The following is an 18,583-nucleotide window of genomic DNA, read 5'->3' as shown; positions in this document are numbered from 1 at the left end:
CCCTAGGGCTCGCAACCTAATGTCATCGGGGTCAGAAAAGAACAAGAGTTGACCAAGGGAGGTCGATAGGATGGAAGAAAGTGAGGAGCCTGGCACAAGTAAGTGGAAGAAATGTCAGGACTCAGCTCAGGGCCCCGTGGTCGTCAACCCACGCTCCCAAGTTAAGAAGCCCCTGGGGCCCTTTTAGTCGCATTTTACGACAGTTAGGGTTCACCGTGGGTGTTATTCTACCACCCCTACCCACAGGGGGGCAAGGTTGACAAGAGGTGATGAAAAATGTAGGGACGGACAGGTTCCAATTTTTCAAAACATAAATACACCGTGTGAATGAAGAGAGTTCAAGAAACGGTAGTAGTTTCAATCAACTGTGTATAATATTACTATTGTTCCATTGTTAACATTTATTTTATATATATATATATATATAAAAAATAAGAGTTTTGTCTGTACATTGCTCAGAATTTCAAAAGGATGGTATTTCTGCATCAGTCGTGTCCACAGTAACAAGGAAATGCACTTTTTAATTTTCCGTAATTTCTGTCGAGAAAACGGCTGAATAGAATTTAATGAAAATCGGTATGCAAATTCGGGGAATAAGTCGCTACAGTCTTGGCCATAAATAATTTTATTCACGCTGAGTGAAATGGTAGTTTAAGGGAAGGCCTAAAATTTAATTCTCAAATATTTATATTATGAGTGGTCGTATAGATAAATACTACGTAACAAAAGTTAAATAGTATTAAATTTCCGATCATTTATGTCTTATACATTTTTACTGTTCCGGCTATGATTACAGAGGTATTCATGAATTTGGATTTTGTTATAAAGTCCATACCAGCGCCGAGTCACGAGAAAATGAGTAAACAGAATTTAATGAAAATCTGTATGTAAAGTCGGAGAATAAGGAACTACAGTCTACGCTATAAATAATTTTACATGACGCCGTAATATCACAGAGTCGAAAGAAAACTAAATGTGAAGGCCTACAATAAGAAAGCTCATAAAATTGATCAACAATAACATTTCATTGACCATTGTTTGTGGTGATGAGCTTTGTGGCTTCTGTTGCCACTCGTCTCCGATAGATAGGTTTACTGCTGCGTACCGAGTATTTGCTTTACGTCGCACCGACATAGACAGTTATTATGAGGACGATCGGATAAGAAAGGGCTAGGAGTGTGAAGGAAGTTGCCTTGGCCTTAATTAAGGTACAGCCCCAGTATTTGCCTGCTGTGAAAATGGGAAACCACAGAATACCTCACCAATCCAGACCAATAGTCTTTTCACTGGCCTGGTGTTGTAAAGATAGTCCTGGCAGCCTTGTAAAACAGCCGTGCCATGTACGTCTAGCCTCTGTGACATCGTCATAGCCACGCCACATTGGACCTGCAACCTGCAGTTGCTCAAAGCGAAACTCGTACAGTGATATGACATGTATAATAGTAAATAAAGAAAAACGACACGCAGTGCATCAACGAAATGAATATTTGATGATACTAGGGAGTATAACCTTCATACAATCCATAATTAGCAATTCACAATAGTGCAACATATTGTCACAATAGAACCATTTGGTCTCGAAATAAAACTCGTACACTTTCTAACTAAAACATAATAATTGTCTGTTTCTACAGTATATAATGGAAAAAAAATACGAATCGAAATAATTAATACTTTGTAGGAAACACTTTATTGCTTATAACGTCCCTCAATCTCCTGGATATATATTGTATTTCACCAGCTTTCCACAGTAAGATACAGGAATCTTGTTCCATTTTTCTAAAATCGCTTTCTTCAAGTCATTCTTGTTTCAGTAGTGTGCTGCTGTACTCTAACTTTGAGGTGAGACCATAGATGTTCTATTACATCAATATCCGGTACCTTTGGGCACTTGTAAAGAAGCCAGGTGCGAACTTTCAAAGCTTGGATTATTATCCTGATAAACTTTGAATGTACTACCAACCCTAGGTTTTGAGCACTGGGTTGCACCTTTTTCTGTAAGATGTTCAAATATACATGTTGGTCCATAATGTCCTATATGAACTCTAATTACGCACCCCACTAGCAGCCATACAGCCCCATATCATGACAGACCCACCACCATGTTTCATAGATGATCATAGATTCTTCTCTCGAGGTTCAGTATTTGGCTTACGCCACACACAAATCCTCCCATCGGATCCAAAGAGGTTTATCTTACATTCGTCGGTGAAGAGAAATGTTTTCCAAAATACAAAATCCTTATTTTGGTGTTGGTTCCTTAGCAAATGCGACTCTCTTCCTTCTGTTGACTTCACTAACGAAACGTTTCTTCCTAGCTACACGAGCGGCTGCAGGGTGACCTAGATAGTGTTGTGAGATGGACGTTGGGCAATGATATGATGATAAACGGGGTTAAAAGACAGGTTGTGAGTTTCACAAATAGGAAAAGTCCTCTCAGTTTTAATTACTGTGTTGATGGGGTGAAAGTTCCTTTTGGGGATCATTGTAAGTACCAAGGTGTTAATATAAGAAAAGACCTACATTGGGGTAATCACATAAATATGATTGTTAATAAAGGGTACAGATCTCTGCACATGGTTATGAGGGTATTTAGGTGTTGTAAGACCCCGACTAGAGTATGGTTCCAGTGTATAGGACCCTCACGAGGATTACTTGATTCAAGAACTGGAAAAAATCCAATGAAAAGCAGCTCGATTTGTTCTGGGTGATTTCCGACAAAAGAGTAGCGTTACAAAAATGTTACAAAGTTTGGGCTGGGAAGACTTGGGAGAAAGGAGACGAGCTGCTCGATTAAGTGGTATGTTCCGAGCTGTCAGTGGAGAGATGGCGTGAGAGGACATCAGTAGACGAATAAGTTTGAGTGGTGTCTTTAAAAGTAGGAAAGATCACAATATGAAGATAAAGTTGGAATTCAAGAGGACAAATTGGAGCAAATATTCGTTTATAGGAAGGGGAGTTAGGGATTGGAATAACTTACCAAGGGAAATGTTCAATAATTCTCCAATTTCTTTGGATCATTTAAGAAAAGGCTAGGAAAACAACAGATAGGGAATCTGCCACCTGGGCGACTGCCCTAAATGCAGATCAGTAGTGATTGGTTGATAGTTATAATTATGTTTCCGTAACACGTTTCTCACTGTTTCAGGATCACATGTCTTTCCCAACCACTTTTTAGCCTCTGAAGTCACTTAGGAGCAGATTGCTTTGGATTCTTTTTCACCTCATTAAGTAACCAGCATTCATTCCTTTTGACTTTTTTTTACAAGTTGTTTTACGTCGCACCAACACAGATAGGCCTATGGCGACGATGGGACAGGAAAGGGCTAGGAGTGGGAAGGAAGCGCCCGTGGCATTAATTAAGGTACAGTCCCAGCATCTGCCTGGTGTGAAAATGGAAAGCCACAGAAAACTATATTCAGGGCTGCCGACAGTGGGGTTCGAACCTACTATCTCTCGAATACTGGATACTGGCCGCACATAAGCGACTGCAGCTATCGACCTCGGTCATCCTTTTGACTAAAGATTTTTCTGGAACTCTCTTTTGCCTTGTTGACTAACACTTTCGTTCTTTGAAACGTTTTATGATGTCCTGTACAGGGGAATGCAATCTATTTACGACTTTGGCTATTTCTCTTAGATATTTACCTTGTCTATGATGGTGGATCAAACGTTGACGTTCCTCCAGTGAAGTGGGTCCATTCTGACGTCCCATTGCATTTGTACTCTACCTTACGTACTGTAAGCAGATCTAGAAATGAAGCACGTCTAACCTGAGCACAAATCTGAGTAGGAATGAGGGAGTGTATAGGCTGTGTTTACATTGACATCAGCAATGCACTGCACGAGTTTTATTTTGACCTGTTATGCAGACAACACACACAAACTATTTATTTTATATTTAATGTATAGTTCCATGTGATCGGTATTTTCAGTACATAATCTGTAATGTCTATGGCATTAAACAATCCAGATTTCATTTCACTTTTCATCATAGTTATCTTATTGCCATGATCAATACAAGGTTATAATTCAGAGTAAGAGTTTCACTTTGAGCCACTGTATGTTTCGCGAAGGCTTAGCGGAAGCGTAATAGAGTTCACTAAAGCTTACACGTAAGTCTGGTGAAAGTTACTCACGCCTTTTTAAAGGGAGTTTTAAAAATTGCATTACAGTTGTAAATCTATATTTTCACATTAAATGAATCAGAGTTTAAAATACCGATTTGTAATTTTCATCCATTCTGTGACAAGAGACCACCGGCGTTCTGACGCCTCGTCCAGTAATTAAATGGTTATTTACATTTTAGCATTATAAATTGTTGAAAGTTCTCGACTAATACAACATTGCAACTTGCCACAATACATAAGTTAGCAAAAAACTGGGGAGCAGACTACCATGTCCTAATGAACACATACAGAGCCACAATCAGAGCCAAACTGGATTATGGCAGTATAGTATATTGTTCTGCCAGACCATCTACTCTTAAGATCCTTGATACCATCCAATCTTCAGCTCTTCGAATTGCCCTAGGAGCCCACCGCACCAGCCCCATAGCTAGTATAGAGATTGAAGCCAACGAATCACCACTTGAAATCAGACGTAAACAGCTGAGTTTGACATACGCACTCAAAATAGCTGGTACAAGTAACCAACACTTGAAAAAACACCTACTTTCAAAGAGACATAAAAGGAAAACTAACTGGATCTCAACCCCAACCCTTTAACATCAGAATATCCAATCTTCTCAAAGAACTAAACCTCAGCCTTCCACCCATTTTATTTCCACACAACTCACTAGATACCCCTCCATGGAAAGATCATTTGCCTCCAGTCAACTGGGAATTGAACAACAATCTTAAAGCTCAAACTGACACAGCAAAATCCCAACAGTTATTTAATGAAATTTGTAATAGATGCTTATCATATAGTGCAGTCCGGCTCCATGGCTAAATGGTTAGCGTGCTGGCCTTTGGTCACAGGGGCCCCGGGTTCGATTCCCGGCAGGGTCGGGAATTTTAACCACAATTGGTTAATTTCGCTGGCACGGCGGCTGGGTGTATGTGTCGTCTTCGTTATCATTTCATCTTCATCATGACGCGCAGGTCACCTACGGGAGTCAAATCAAAAGACCTGCATCTGGCGAGCCGAACTTGTCCTCGGACACTCCCGGCACTAAAAACCATACGCCATTTCATATAGTGCAATTTATACTGATGGATCAAAATTCAATGAGAGAAATGGTTGTGCAGTGAAATATAAAGACTATAGTAAGCTATACATATTACCAGATCTTTTCACAGTTTTTACAAGTGAACTGTATGCTCTTAAACAAGCCATGATTCATATTTCAAAAGCAAGCTACAATAACTCATTTATAATATTCTCTGATTCCAAAAGTGCATTAACTTCAATACAAAATCCATCAACAACACACCTCCTTGTTAAAGAAATTCAAATGCTGTACCACAAGATCAAGATTGCAGGAAAAAAAAAGGTTATTTTTATGTGGATACCATCTCACAGAGGAATACCAGGCAACGAATCAGCTGATCAAGCAGCAAAAGAGGCAACTAGTCTTCCAATCAACGACCGTCAAATTGCCACGCCACATCGCTTATATCAAAATCAAACTACACGAACAATGGAAAATGAACTGGCTTAAAACTTCCACTAGCAACCTCCAAAAAATTAAAATGATATCTACGAGAACATATCCTCTCCAAAACCTCACCAGACATGAACAAGTCTTAATCTCCCGACTAAGGATAGGACATACAAAGATTACCCACAACTATCTCCTAGAAAAGAAACAACCTCCCACCTGCAGCAAATGTAACTGCTCTCTCACTGTCAAGCATATCATCTCAGAATGTCAACTGTATGACCATTGGCGCCAACACCACAACATACCTAAAGAAATGGAACTTACACTGTCTTCTCCAGCACTGAGTCATCAAGTCATCAACTTCCTCAAAGACACTGGCTTGCACTCCAAAATCTAATTACTTTACACTTATTTATTTTTTCTTTACATTTTTATAATTACAATATTATTATTATTACTATTATTCTGTGATCATATGTAAGAGTCGCGATAAGACCTTGGAGTTAAAGCGACTATAAACAACCCTAATTTAAAAAATGCGTAAGTTACTAGGCCTATACATACTACAATGAAACGCGATCGTAGTTCTCAGTCACAAAAAAGATAAAAGGAACAAACGAACTTACCTCCTTACAGCAAGCTTGGCAGAAGACTACCCTTCCATCCGTAGTGAAATTGGGATCCCCTGTGTTCCACTGCTTCAGCCAATAGTACTTCGATTTTTCTTTGGGCATTGCCGTGGACACGCTTCTTCTTCGTCTTCACAATAAGTCACAACACGTTCTGAAGATGAAGCGTACGGGTACAACAGTTCGCTTCGAGAGAGAGGTAGGGGGTTAGGTTGTGCAACATAGTTCGACGTTGATTGGTTCTCGCATATGTCTTAGAAGGTTGAAGGGGTTGAAGTTTTCGATATGACATTGTTACTTGTCTCTCCTGATGGAAATTTCCCAAGCACTATTTCTGGTGACTTCCAAGAATTCCCGTTTTTTGTTCGTGGGGTAAAAAGATAATGAGAATCGAGAAGATAATTCTGTCGAGCATACCAGCTACAATATAATGTATTGGAAGAAAACCGGCTTCTTTAAACTACAGTCAAAAGGCATCAGTTAAGCAATCATACTCAAAATGGGCACAAACCCCTGAAATAGGCATTTATAGACACAATAAAACCAACAATTTCTAGCTAAAAAGACACTAAAACGGATTTATACCTTAAAAGCCTACGTTTCTGAACACATGAATAAAATAAGCAAATTCCCATCTCTAGTTATAAGGAAATTCTGTTTATTAATTATTAGGTATATTGCTGGTTGGATCTTCAACTAACACTACCAACGGTTATGCGGTTGTAAGGAGAAATCGATGGCGGCGCTTTAATGAGTTATACAAGAAACGATGAATGAGGTTTTCCATTGCTTTCCTCGCTGGGCTATAAAGTATAACTGGAGCACGACTGACACAATAAGTACGGTTGGCGTCAGAAAGGGCAATTCGGCCGTAGGCTTAATCCAGACGAGTGACGGCCCCAGATAACTGGGAAGAACACAAAGAAAGGAAGGAAGTATATTATTATTATTATTATTATTATTATTATTATTATTATTATTATTAGAGTACGTTATGCGGGCGAGTTGGCCGCGCGGCTGTGAGCTTGCATCCGGGAGATCGTGGGTTCGAATCCCACTGTCGGCAGCCCTGAAGATGGTTTTCCGTGGTTTCCCATTTTCACACCAGGCAAATGCTGGGGATGTACCTAATTAAGACCACGGCTGCTTCCTTCTAACTCCTAGGTCTTTCCTATCCCATCGTCGCCATAAGACCCATCTGTGTCGGTGCGACGTAAAGCAAATAGCAAAAAAAAAAAAAAAAAAAGTACGTTATGAAGTTACAATTGGGAAGAAAATGTTCTCTATTACTTAGGATGTATACGTACTAAATGTTCAGTTGTCTTATTAAATAACATAAATAATTTCTGATGCAGTCTTTGAACTTGGATATTTTGGGACTATTATTTGTGTAATTCGAATTTCAATAGTTTTATTTCTTTATGGTCATTCTCGTTTTCAGTTTCTGCTCTCTTTAGTCTCGGTTAGAGACGTATATGCACTTGCTGATGAGACCTACTGTTTACAGTGCACTATGTATTTTGGTATCGGATAGATAAATGTGTAATTTCCATCGATCTGTCTCACGATATGAAAGTGAGTGAGGTACGCGCGATGCTTATGTAGCAACTCGCTATTATGAATGGTCAGTTGGTGCGTACGTTTCAGTGGGCTTGACAGACTGGTATGTAACAGCAACCTCTCACTCGGTGAGGAAAGCAACGGGAAACTATCTCATTCCTCATTTCCCAAGTACACTTCTTCAGTGACGTCTAGGACATCAATGACAGCTGATGGTGGAGCTGTTGAGGATCCAACCAGCCTTCGGACTGAGTACTCAAGAAACATAGAGACATATATAATAATAATAATAATAATAATAATAATAATAATAATAATAATAATAATAATAATAATAATAATAATAATAATAATAATAATAATCTTAGCAGCTATGAGCAGTCGTTTTGATTTGACGCAATTTAGGCTGCCTGCGTGTCAATTTCAATGTTCTGTTTTACTCAATCAAATAGCAGAGAAACGGAGTCAGTTGAGCGATCTATGGCTGAGTTTTGTTTTTAATTTTATCGGGTAAACACCAGAGAACTTTTGCATGCCGACATCGTACGACATGGAGTGCTGAATAGACTTTCTCTGCCCTTCAGTAATCAGACTTCCTCTGTTGGGTCTGAACCTGCATTCTTGAGATCTGGAGGCCGATAACTGATCTGCGTACACATAAATCAATAACAAAATATCGAACGCAGGTTCTTGTCGTCTTGAGGTCAGAATCAACTCGGTTTCTTTACTGTTGTGTCCTAGCTGCCTGTTTAACAGTGCCGTGCTGTTTCGATCATATCCTGCCCCACTTCCTTTCTCCTGTACATCCTCTGGAGGCTCGGTCACCACTACCAGTAGGCTCACAGAGAAACAAGTGAATTAGATGTCCAGTTGTTCTCATGCCTCAGCATTTATATAGTTTTTTACGTCGCTCCGTCACAGATATGTCTAACGGTGACGGTGGGTTAGGAAAGGGCTAGGAGTGGGAAGGAAGCGACCGTGGCCAAGGTGAAGCCTAGTGTGATCATCAATGATTGGCTGGCTGTTTGGTTTCCTTTTCTGTGAAACCATCCCCGTACAGTACGACTCGTTGGCTGAATGGGCAGCGTACTGCCCTTCGTTTCAGAGGGTCCTGGGTTCAATTCCCGACCGGGTCGGGGATTTTAACCTTCATTGGTTAATTCCAATGGCCCGGGGGCTGGGTGTTTGTGCTGTCCCCAACATCCCTGCAACTCACACACCACATATAACACTATCCTCCACCACAATTTCACGCAGTTACCTACACATGGCAGATGCCGCCCACCCTCATCGGAGGGTCTGCTTTACAAGGGCTGCATTCGGCTAGAAATAGCCACACGAAATTAATTTAATCCCAGTATAATGGATAGGTATTTAAGGCTGCTTAACACGCTGTCTCCGTAGTGGTAGTTATTGTTTTAAGAGGAATTACAACTGTGCAACCATCCTCTCTTAACACTAATCGGAGGATAAATAGAATGGTGCGACACTTCGAAGAATGAAGATACCGGTGAAAGGAAGGGCGTGAAAATTAAAGACTTCCAGGACTCGCAAAGTTAATACAGTCGGAAGAGAACAATAGTTGTCCAAGGGAGGCTAGTTAGGGAATATGGAAGTGACGAGAGTGATACAAGTGGAAGTAACACTAGGTTCAGCTAGAAGCCCCGTGGTCACCAACCCACCCTCTAAGTCTGAAAGCCATTTGGGGTTACTTTTACAATCACCTCTTACAACAGGTATGGGATGCCATTGCTGTATTCTACCGCCTTCGACGACAGGGGTTTCCTAAGGGTAGGGTTAACGAATCTACCTCTTACCTAGATGCTCCGGGTTCGATTCCCGGGCCGTTTAGGGATTTTAATCCCGGACTGAGGGGCTTGAACGGGCTTCAGTCTGTCTCGTGAGACCAACTGAGGAGCTGGCTAATACGAGAGGCAGCGGACTGAGTCAAGAAAGCTAATACGGCAGACGACGTCGTTAAACCGCATGTACACTCCTCAATCTCTCTGTAGCTGGTCAGCAATTGTTTTGGCAGACTAAAACCCTTAATATACCGCAGGTTTGCTTTTTAAATACCGTCAACTGCCGTCTTCTCCCCCGGATCACGATGATATCGAACGTCACATAGCGAGACTGAAAAACTAGGTCTGTGGTGAAGACTTCGTGATAACGAACTATGGAAATACGCCCCAGAGGAAGCAATGGACGTCTTGCATAAGACAATGATTGGCGTATGGGAGAAAGAACAACTATCAGAGGACTGGAAGGAAAGCAAAGCAAAGTCATCGCTCCAAGTCACCTGGAACAGATATCGAAAAAGGCATTTTTTCTAGAAATACAAAAATTCATAATTACAAACATTGTCCTCAAGCCGATATATATGTCAGCATGCCTAACTTACAGAGCGAAAAGAGAGAAAGAATCTCCACAACGTACTTGGCCTAAACTTAAGGGGAAAAAAACCGCAGACAAGAAATCTATTCTAAGATAGAGAAGATCACGGGCACAATGGTGGAGTTCGCTGCTGTGGTTACCTGCGACGGATGACGACTCTCACAATGTACAAAACGTATTTTAAACAATTTTGACTCAGAACCAAAAACAACCATTCCCTGATACGTTAACGTCAAGAAAGACCTTGAAGAAATGGGCCAACAACCAGAAGACGCGCACAAACAAGACCTTTTCAGAACAAGCTTCGTGACTTTTTGGACTTTTCGAGATGAGAAATGGACAGTTGTTTCAAGATGGTCGGATGTACGTCGTGCTCGACGCAGCGAGCTAATGAAAACGAGGTGGATCAAACGAAAAATGAATAAACGCCAAAATGTAAAATGAAATTTATTGTGGTCCTACTTAGCCTACCGAGCTCGATAGCTGCAGACGCTTAATTGCGGCCAGTATCCAGTATTCGGGAGATAGTAGGTACGAACCCCACTGTCGGCAGCCCTGAAGAAGGTTTTCTGTAGTTTCCCATTTTCACACCAGGCAAATGTCCGACTAGTTGGTTCAATGGTCAGCGTACTGGCCTTCGGTTCAGAGGGTCCCGGGTTCGATTCCCGGCCGGGACGGGGATTTTAACCTTCATTGGTTAATTCCATTGGCCCGGGGGCTGGGTGTTTGTGCTGTCCCCAACATCCCTGCAACTCACACACCACACATAACACTATCCTCCACCACAATAACACGCAGTTACCTACACATGGCAGATGCCGCCCACCCTCATTGGAGGGTCTGCTTTACAAGGGCTGCACTCGGCTAGTAATAGCCACACGAAATTAAATTAAAACCAGGCAAATGCTGGGGCTGTATCTAATTAAGGCCACGGTCGCTTCCTTCTCACTCCTAGCTCCTTCCTGTCCCATCGTCGCCATAAGACCTGTCTGTGTCGGTGCGACGTAAAGCAACTTGCAAAAAAATCCTACTTGGCCGATTGACGAATAATAATAATAATAATAATAATAATAATAATAATAATAATAATAATAATAATAAGTAGTAGTAGTAGTAGTAGTAGTAAACCCAAGCAAAGCTTTCACACATTCCATCATTTTCCTTATTAGACCTTATCAGTTTTCGAGTATTTTACCTTATCGGAAAGAAAACGAAAAGGGCTTAGAGATGATACTAAGAACGTCAAAATCAGATGAGCGGTCCGGAAGTTATAAGCCACCAAATTCGGCACTCAAAAATCTCAGTCGGTGTTTTAAGCCAACCGGAGAAATCTACGTATTTCCCGAATATTTTAGAGAAATAACTTTCCTGGTGAATTCCTGCGTCCTTCGGTGCGCATGCTGGGTATCCGAAAACATAGGTTGTTCAGAGAAAAGTCGTTCAGTTGGAATAAAAGGAAGAAACCGGATAGGTATTTTTTTCTAATTTCTGCTGCACATATAGGGACATATCTACTAAAAGAGTAAGGCCACTTCCTCGGATGGGCTCAAAATGCCTGTCTCGGCGAGCTCTCAAACTGTGCTATTTCTATAAAAATCGGGTTCGGGTAAGTTCCCGGAAAGCAATGTAGTTTTTTCTCCTTTCCTTCTATTCGCTTTTTAGCAAAATGTTTATTAAGACACAAACGTATCTAAATTCGTCAAGCCGGAATGAAAAAATATACAAAATATTCAAACATACTGACTCAGTTTTCGCGTAGGGGAGAGAGGGGGAATTGCACGCACCTAAGGCAAAAAACCTGTATAAGGTACTATACTGGATCCAACATTTCTACAATACTTCAGTATGATAGGAAATCTAGTTAAGAATACGGAGTGTGGAATAAAAGTACATAAGTAGTGAAGTTCCCGAGTGTTCTATTAAAATATACAAATTGGTTTTGCGTACCATTACCCACCCATGTGGGGCAATGGCACGCATGTACTTCTTTCGCGACAGAAGAGACAAACATCGTTGGAGGTATTCCTCCGTGGCAACCCAGGCACCACTTCTTCCGTGTAATCATCATTATCATCATCTTGACAAAGTTCATCATCACTTATTTCATCTGACGAACTGTTGTTGTCTTGGAAAAGTACATTCTTTTTCTTCTTCATATTCGTGAATTTGCAACTCGAGCCTTTCTTCACAACATGTATAATCGTTTCTTCCTTTTCTTTTCCAACTCCTCTAATACTGAATTTCTGGAAGTGGCTGTCAAAATTTCAGAGTGCTGCTTAGGCCTAGCCCTTTCTGTTTTCGCACAAAATGTTAATGCTCTGATAGGGATAGGAGAGGAATTGATATAGCAACAATTCCGTTTTCCTTGCAGAAATTAAAGGAGGAAAGTGATGTGTGACTCGAAAAGAAGAATTGGATTCTTTACTGATGATGGCGTGTGTGCAGCGAAATGCTTGAGCCACGTCAGGAACAAGTCCTGATTCATCCATCTTGGCTTGGAGCACATGTAAATGCTTCCTGGAGGGCCTCCACGTGTTATTGCAGTGGATATCCTCACACCAGCATATACATTATAAACATGGATGGTATATAATTACCCGTAGGATTCATGGCGAAACATAGAGTAATATTTCGTCCTCGTTCTAAGCTGGTCGCTGTCTACTGTCCTTACTTGCTTTTGACCTCTGCGGGCAATTATTGGAGGTGGCTTCTGGACGGTCGAAATGCTGGTTTCGTCAACGTTATAAATACGTGACGTAGGTAACTCACGTTTTTCACTGACAGTCAAGGCATTATGATAAAGTCTGTCAACTTCTGCTTAATTAAATGATAAAATTCTGCTTACGCTAGTTGCTTCGTGCATCTGCAGACTGAGTTCTGGGTTTCTTGTCAAGAAACCTTGCGGCCAGTCCTTGCAGTCAGCTAATTTAGTAAGTGTTGTTAAAATTGTTAGGAAGATTGTTCCTGACCGCAAATTCATAGGCAACACGACGTAGTTTAATCATCGTCATGCCGTAAAATAGCCTAGCCAACTGAAGGAGGTCAGGACAGAATTGTATGCACTGAAGGGGTAATGAGACGCAGAGCGCGTACGATTACTTCTCTAGACACCTTCACACCTTCTGTCCTGCCATTTTATAACCGATGAAGGAAAAATGGAAATCACGTGTGTATCACAAGATATCGCATTTCACATTAAGAAAACTGAAGACTTTCGAGAAAAAAGTGGACAGTTTAGTACGTACCTTAATATAAATTCAACCCTTCTGATGTAAGATGATGTAACAAAACAAATATTTCTGCACAGCACAAGAAACATACGCAACTCAGACTGACATTCTGCTGACATCAACGATATGGTGACTCCCCGTTAGATTGAAGCAGAGTACATTATGCTTGCTACCATAGGAGGGGATTTAGAGGGGTGCGTCCCATTACCCGACGCGTCCCATTGCCCCTCTCTCCCCTAAACTAAGGGGTATTTACAACGGAAATAATACAGGCCTATATATCATCGCTGCGCGTGCGAAAACCTCTATGCGAAATATTTCAGCTTAGAACTTTGGGCGGTAATGTTCTGTCATCTAAGCTTCAATCAAGGAATTAATTATTCTCTCGCTCTTCATAATATATGTGCTGCGGGTCAGTATTTCTCCAAAAATGTTATTACATAGCGGTTTTCGCAGGCGCAACGGCGATATATTATCAATTATATCATCATTTATATATATATATGTGTGTGTATGTGAATAATAATAATAATAATAATAATAATAATAATAATAATAATAATAATAATAATAATAATAATAATAATTTATATATAAAACATAAGTGCAGTCAAGATCTACCTATAAAAGTACATTAAAGTAACATTTCCTAATTGAACACAAAAATATAGAAAACAATCCTGCAATAATGGTGATGTCCTGTCTTGCTTCCACACATACAGAGTACTCTACTCAAATAAGCCACTTTTAGGTATATTGATGGAACAAATGACCACAACAAATACACCCTTCTATGAAAGAAACGTTGTTTACTTTTTAATAAAGAATAGATTTGAAAGAATATTTAGGTCATCCCTTGCTATGCTCAAGGTCCAGTTTCGTTTTGCAAAAGAGTGCACATTTCTCTATCTGATTTAGCAAGTCATTTCTTTATGGTGAATCTGTTAGAATGGCCTCACTTACTGTGTGCAAGCAGCCTTGCTTAAGCCCATTTGTGATAGGAAATTCTTCTGATAGCTCATTTTGATGAAGAACTCGTCCAACCATTCCATCATGAAAAGCCTGGATTAAGCCTTACAAAATGGCCAGGACAGCCAAAGCACCGTAATACCATCCACATGGCTTTTCTACGAACAGAATCAAAGCCATTTTCCAGATCGTAAAATACCAAAAGAAGCAGGATTTGTTGTTCTCTGCATTTCTCATGAATTTGTCTAGCACAAAAGACCATGTCAATGGTACCTCCTGAGACCCAAAACCAAGATTGAGACTCAGGCAGTACTATTTCAGAGACAGTCTGAAGACGGTTCAACAAAATCCTTGCCAGAAGTTTTCCTGCTATGGATAGAAGGGAAATGCCATGATAATTGCCACAGATACCTCTATCACCTTTCTTGAAAATGGTTAGTATGGTAGCATTTTTCATGGCGGCAGGCACCTTCTGTGTTTCCCAAATTACAAGATTTAAGGGGAAAATCCTGGTTTTCAAAGATAGTTCTCCACTTTGAATAAGTTCTAGAGGGATGTTATCTGGTCCGGGAGATTTTCTTGGTTTCATACTTTTGAGGGCTTTGGTGAATTCATGGAAGGTTGGTTGGACTGCCATCCACAGTTGCAGAGGATGTTGTGGCACATGTTGGAGGAAGTCTTCAGCAGTAGTTGAGCTTCAATTCAAAAGTAGGCTGAAGTGCTCCTTCCAGCATCTATCTATATAGTGTCTGTTACTTTGTTAGTGTGTAGTCAAATACTAAATGATTTTTAATTCAATAATCACACCATACTTCTATTTAATTGTAATACATAGGCCTAGTAATTATTTATCCATTGGTGAAAGTTTTATTATATGGTAGTGAGTCAAAATCTCATAAAAACTATTACTGCACTTAAATTGGTAGACTGTGGACCATTTTGTAGCTCTTTTGCTTTTCAGTCTTCATATACTCCCCATCTCCCTGACTGCTATATATCACTTAAACCCAAGTACTTTTTGCTGTCTATACATTTTTGTGCCAACCCCCCCCCTCCCCCCCACACACACACACACACACTTCTAATACCCAATCGCCACTACTGGACATACTGGACACCATCTCATGTTTATTAATCGTATAGACATAGAAGATAACAGATAGATTTGAGCCACTTTTGTGTTATGTGAACCATGGTGGTATTGATCATAAAAACAAGAGAAGCAGCAGTAAACAAAAAGACTACAGAGGAGAGATTCCATTTGTGGATCATGACCTTGTGAAGCTAAGATTTTTTTTTGTTGCACTGGGCATTCATTGTGGCAATGTGTTGCATGCTGGTCTTGTGAAGCATTCTCGAAATGGTAGGGAGAAGTGTTTTGCAATCTGAACCACAGAAAGTTCTCGCCATGGCCTGTATGTATATTTAAAATGGATGAAATCGATGGGACAACATTGACAAGGTCTCCTTGAGAGTTGATGTGACATTAAATCCTAGCAAACTGGGCAAAATGGCAATGCATTTAGGATCACAGAGCTATCAGCCAGGAAATAATGGGTTCAAACCCCACTGTTGGTAGTCCTGAAGATGGCTTTTCATGACTTCCCATTTTCCATCCAGGCAAATAGTGGGGCTGTAAATTAAATAAAGCCCATGGTCACTTCATTCGCTCTCCTAGCCGTTTTCTATCCCATCATTGCCATGAAACCTACCTGTGTCAGTGCGACATAAAATAAACAGCAAGAGTGAAAAGCAGAAAAGTTAAAAAAGAAAAAAAAAAAAAGAACTGTGACTGGAGACAGTAGAAAACATCCACAGTATTCCCTGCCTAAATGACTAAAATCAGACCCCGTGAGATCTCAACTTGGGAACATGGTTGATTGATTGAATGGCGATTTATTCATCCTGTCAAGATTAAGGCCAAGTGGTCTTTTCTTATATCTAACCAATTTAATACTTATTTATGGCAAGTTGTTCACTGCTATATATATATATATATATATATATATATATATATATATATACTGTATATATACAGTACATGCCTAAATTAAGAAGATGCAGAGTCAAAGCACCTGCATACGTATTACAAACATGCGTTCTGTTCTCATTGTAGCCGATTTTGCAGGTTCACATCTGCATCTCTGTATACTATGTCACAGTAATCAAGATGAGGCAATACAAGTGCTTCGACTATTGTTCATTTAATTTCTTCAGAAAAATGTATTTTAGCCGGTTTAGAGAGTGAAGAGAAGAAAATACTCGTTTCAGTATGTTTGAAACATGAGCAGTCCAAGATAGGATTTCATACAGGGTAATACCAAGGCATGTAAGTGGTGTTCTGTTGCCACAAATGATAATGGTTAACTTTTGACAGGAGCTTGGATAACCCAGAAGTATTGCTTGAGATTAAGTAGAGTTAATTTTAAGACCGCACGATGAAGACCACGATGCTATGGATGAAGTTTATTTCCTATAATATGGAAAGGAGGACTTTGTTTAGGTGATCTATAGGTAAGTGAGGGTCATTCAGAGCCACATGTATATAAATCTGTAGGTCATCGGCTTAAAGATAAAGTTTTCAATACGTCAAACTGTGAGAGATTTCGTTGACATACAGAGAAAATAGAAGGATACCCAGCACATAGTCCTGTGGTACTCACTTCAGAGTACACCAAGGTGATATTTACCGACCATCAAAAACACTCTACCATCGGCTATGAAGATAAGAATATATCCACAATTAGGTGCTGACTGAAAAGTGAAGAGAATTTAATTTAGACAGTAAAATGTTGAGGTCTACAGTATCGAATGCTTGTGACCATAGTGTCCCCACATGTGTCTAGCATTACTTCCACTTACTTATGCCAGTCCCTTCACTTTAATATTTTGACTTCCTTTGGTCAACTTTTGTTCTCTTCCAATTCTGATGGTATTGGGTTTGAAAGACCTAGGGACTCATTTTCATACCCTTCGCGGTCCTTGCCTTTCCTTTGTCAATACCTGCATTCTTCGAAGGATTGGTCCTCTTCTTTTTTCCTCTGATTAGTATTATGAGAGGATGGTTGTCCAGTTGTACTTCCTCTTAAAACAATAGTCACAACCACCAACATTATAGGAAATGGCATAGAAGAACTTATTATAAACATTTGTGACATCTGGATTCGTACTGAGAATACTGCCAAACAGATATTCCTTTTCGTTCTTTTCTAGTTCTATACCTGTAGCACACCACATTCTTCTTCTTCTTATTTTTTTTTTCATCCTGGGGCATCCACTCATGGACACATGCCACCTCCTTTTCCCTGTCATTCTTTACTGGGCAGTCTGCATCCAGTTTACTCTGACACATCTCTTTATATCATCATACCAATGGAGTTGAGGGCATCCTACACTCCTTGAGTATGCTCTAGAATACCAGCATAGGAGTTGCTTTCTTCTCACAACTTTGTTTCTCACGCAGTCCATTCAGGTAATACCCTACATTGCCCTCTTTATATCTCTTTGACTGACACATAGTTTCTCATGACTGTTTTGAGACAGCAGATTATTTCAAAATTGTAAGTCATGACTGGCAATATGCACGTCTTGAAAACCTTACATTTCAAGTTGATAGGAACATGTAGGTTTTTCAGAATATTACCAAAGGCTGCCCAAGTCAGTCAGATTCTGCATTTGAATTCTGCTGTTTTATTTTGCCAACCCAGCTTTATAATGTGGCCCAAGTTGATATATTCTTCATTTTATTCAGTACGGTTACTGTCCACTGTAATGAAGGTATGATCTGTGCCCGTTACTTTTGTTTTCGTAACGTATATGTACAGCCCAATAGATTTTGACCCTGTACTAAGTTCCTGCAGCATTGCAGCTAGTTCTTTTGGATCACTGCTTATAAGGATTATGTCATCTGTAAAATATAGGTCACTGGGCGAATTGGCCATGCGGTTAGGGTCACACAGCTGTGGGCTTGCATCCCGGAGATAGTGGGTTCGAGCCCCCTGTTTGCAGCTCTGAAGATGGTTTTCCATGGTTTCCCATTTTCACACCAGGCAAATACTGGGGCTGTACCCTAATTAAGGCCACGGCCACTTCCTTCCCACTCCTAACCCTTTTCTATCCCATCATTGCCATAAGATCTATCTGTGTCGGTGCAACGTCAAGCCAATTGTAAATATATATATATATATAGTGCA

This window comes from Anabrus simplex, chromosome 1 (assembly GCF_040414725.1).
Source record: "Anabrus simplex isolate iqAnaSimp1 chromosome 1, ASM4041472v1, whole genome shotgun sequence".
Taxonomy (NCBI): Eukaryota; Metazoa; Arthropoda; class Insecta; order Orthoptera; family Tettigoniidae; genus Anabrus; species Anabrus simplex.
Note: the sequence above shows the minus strand (reverse complement) of the source record.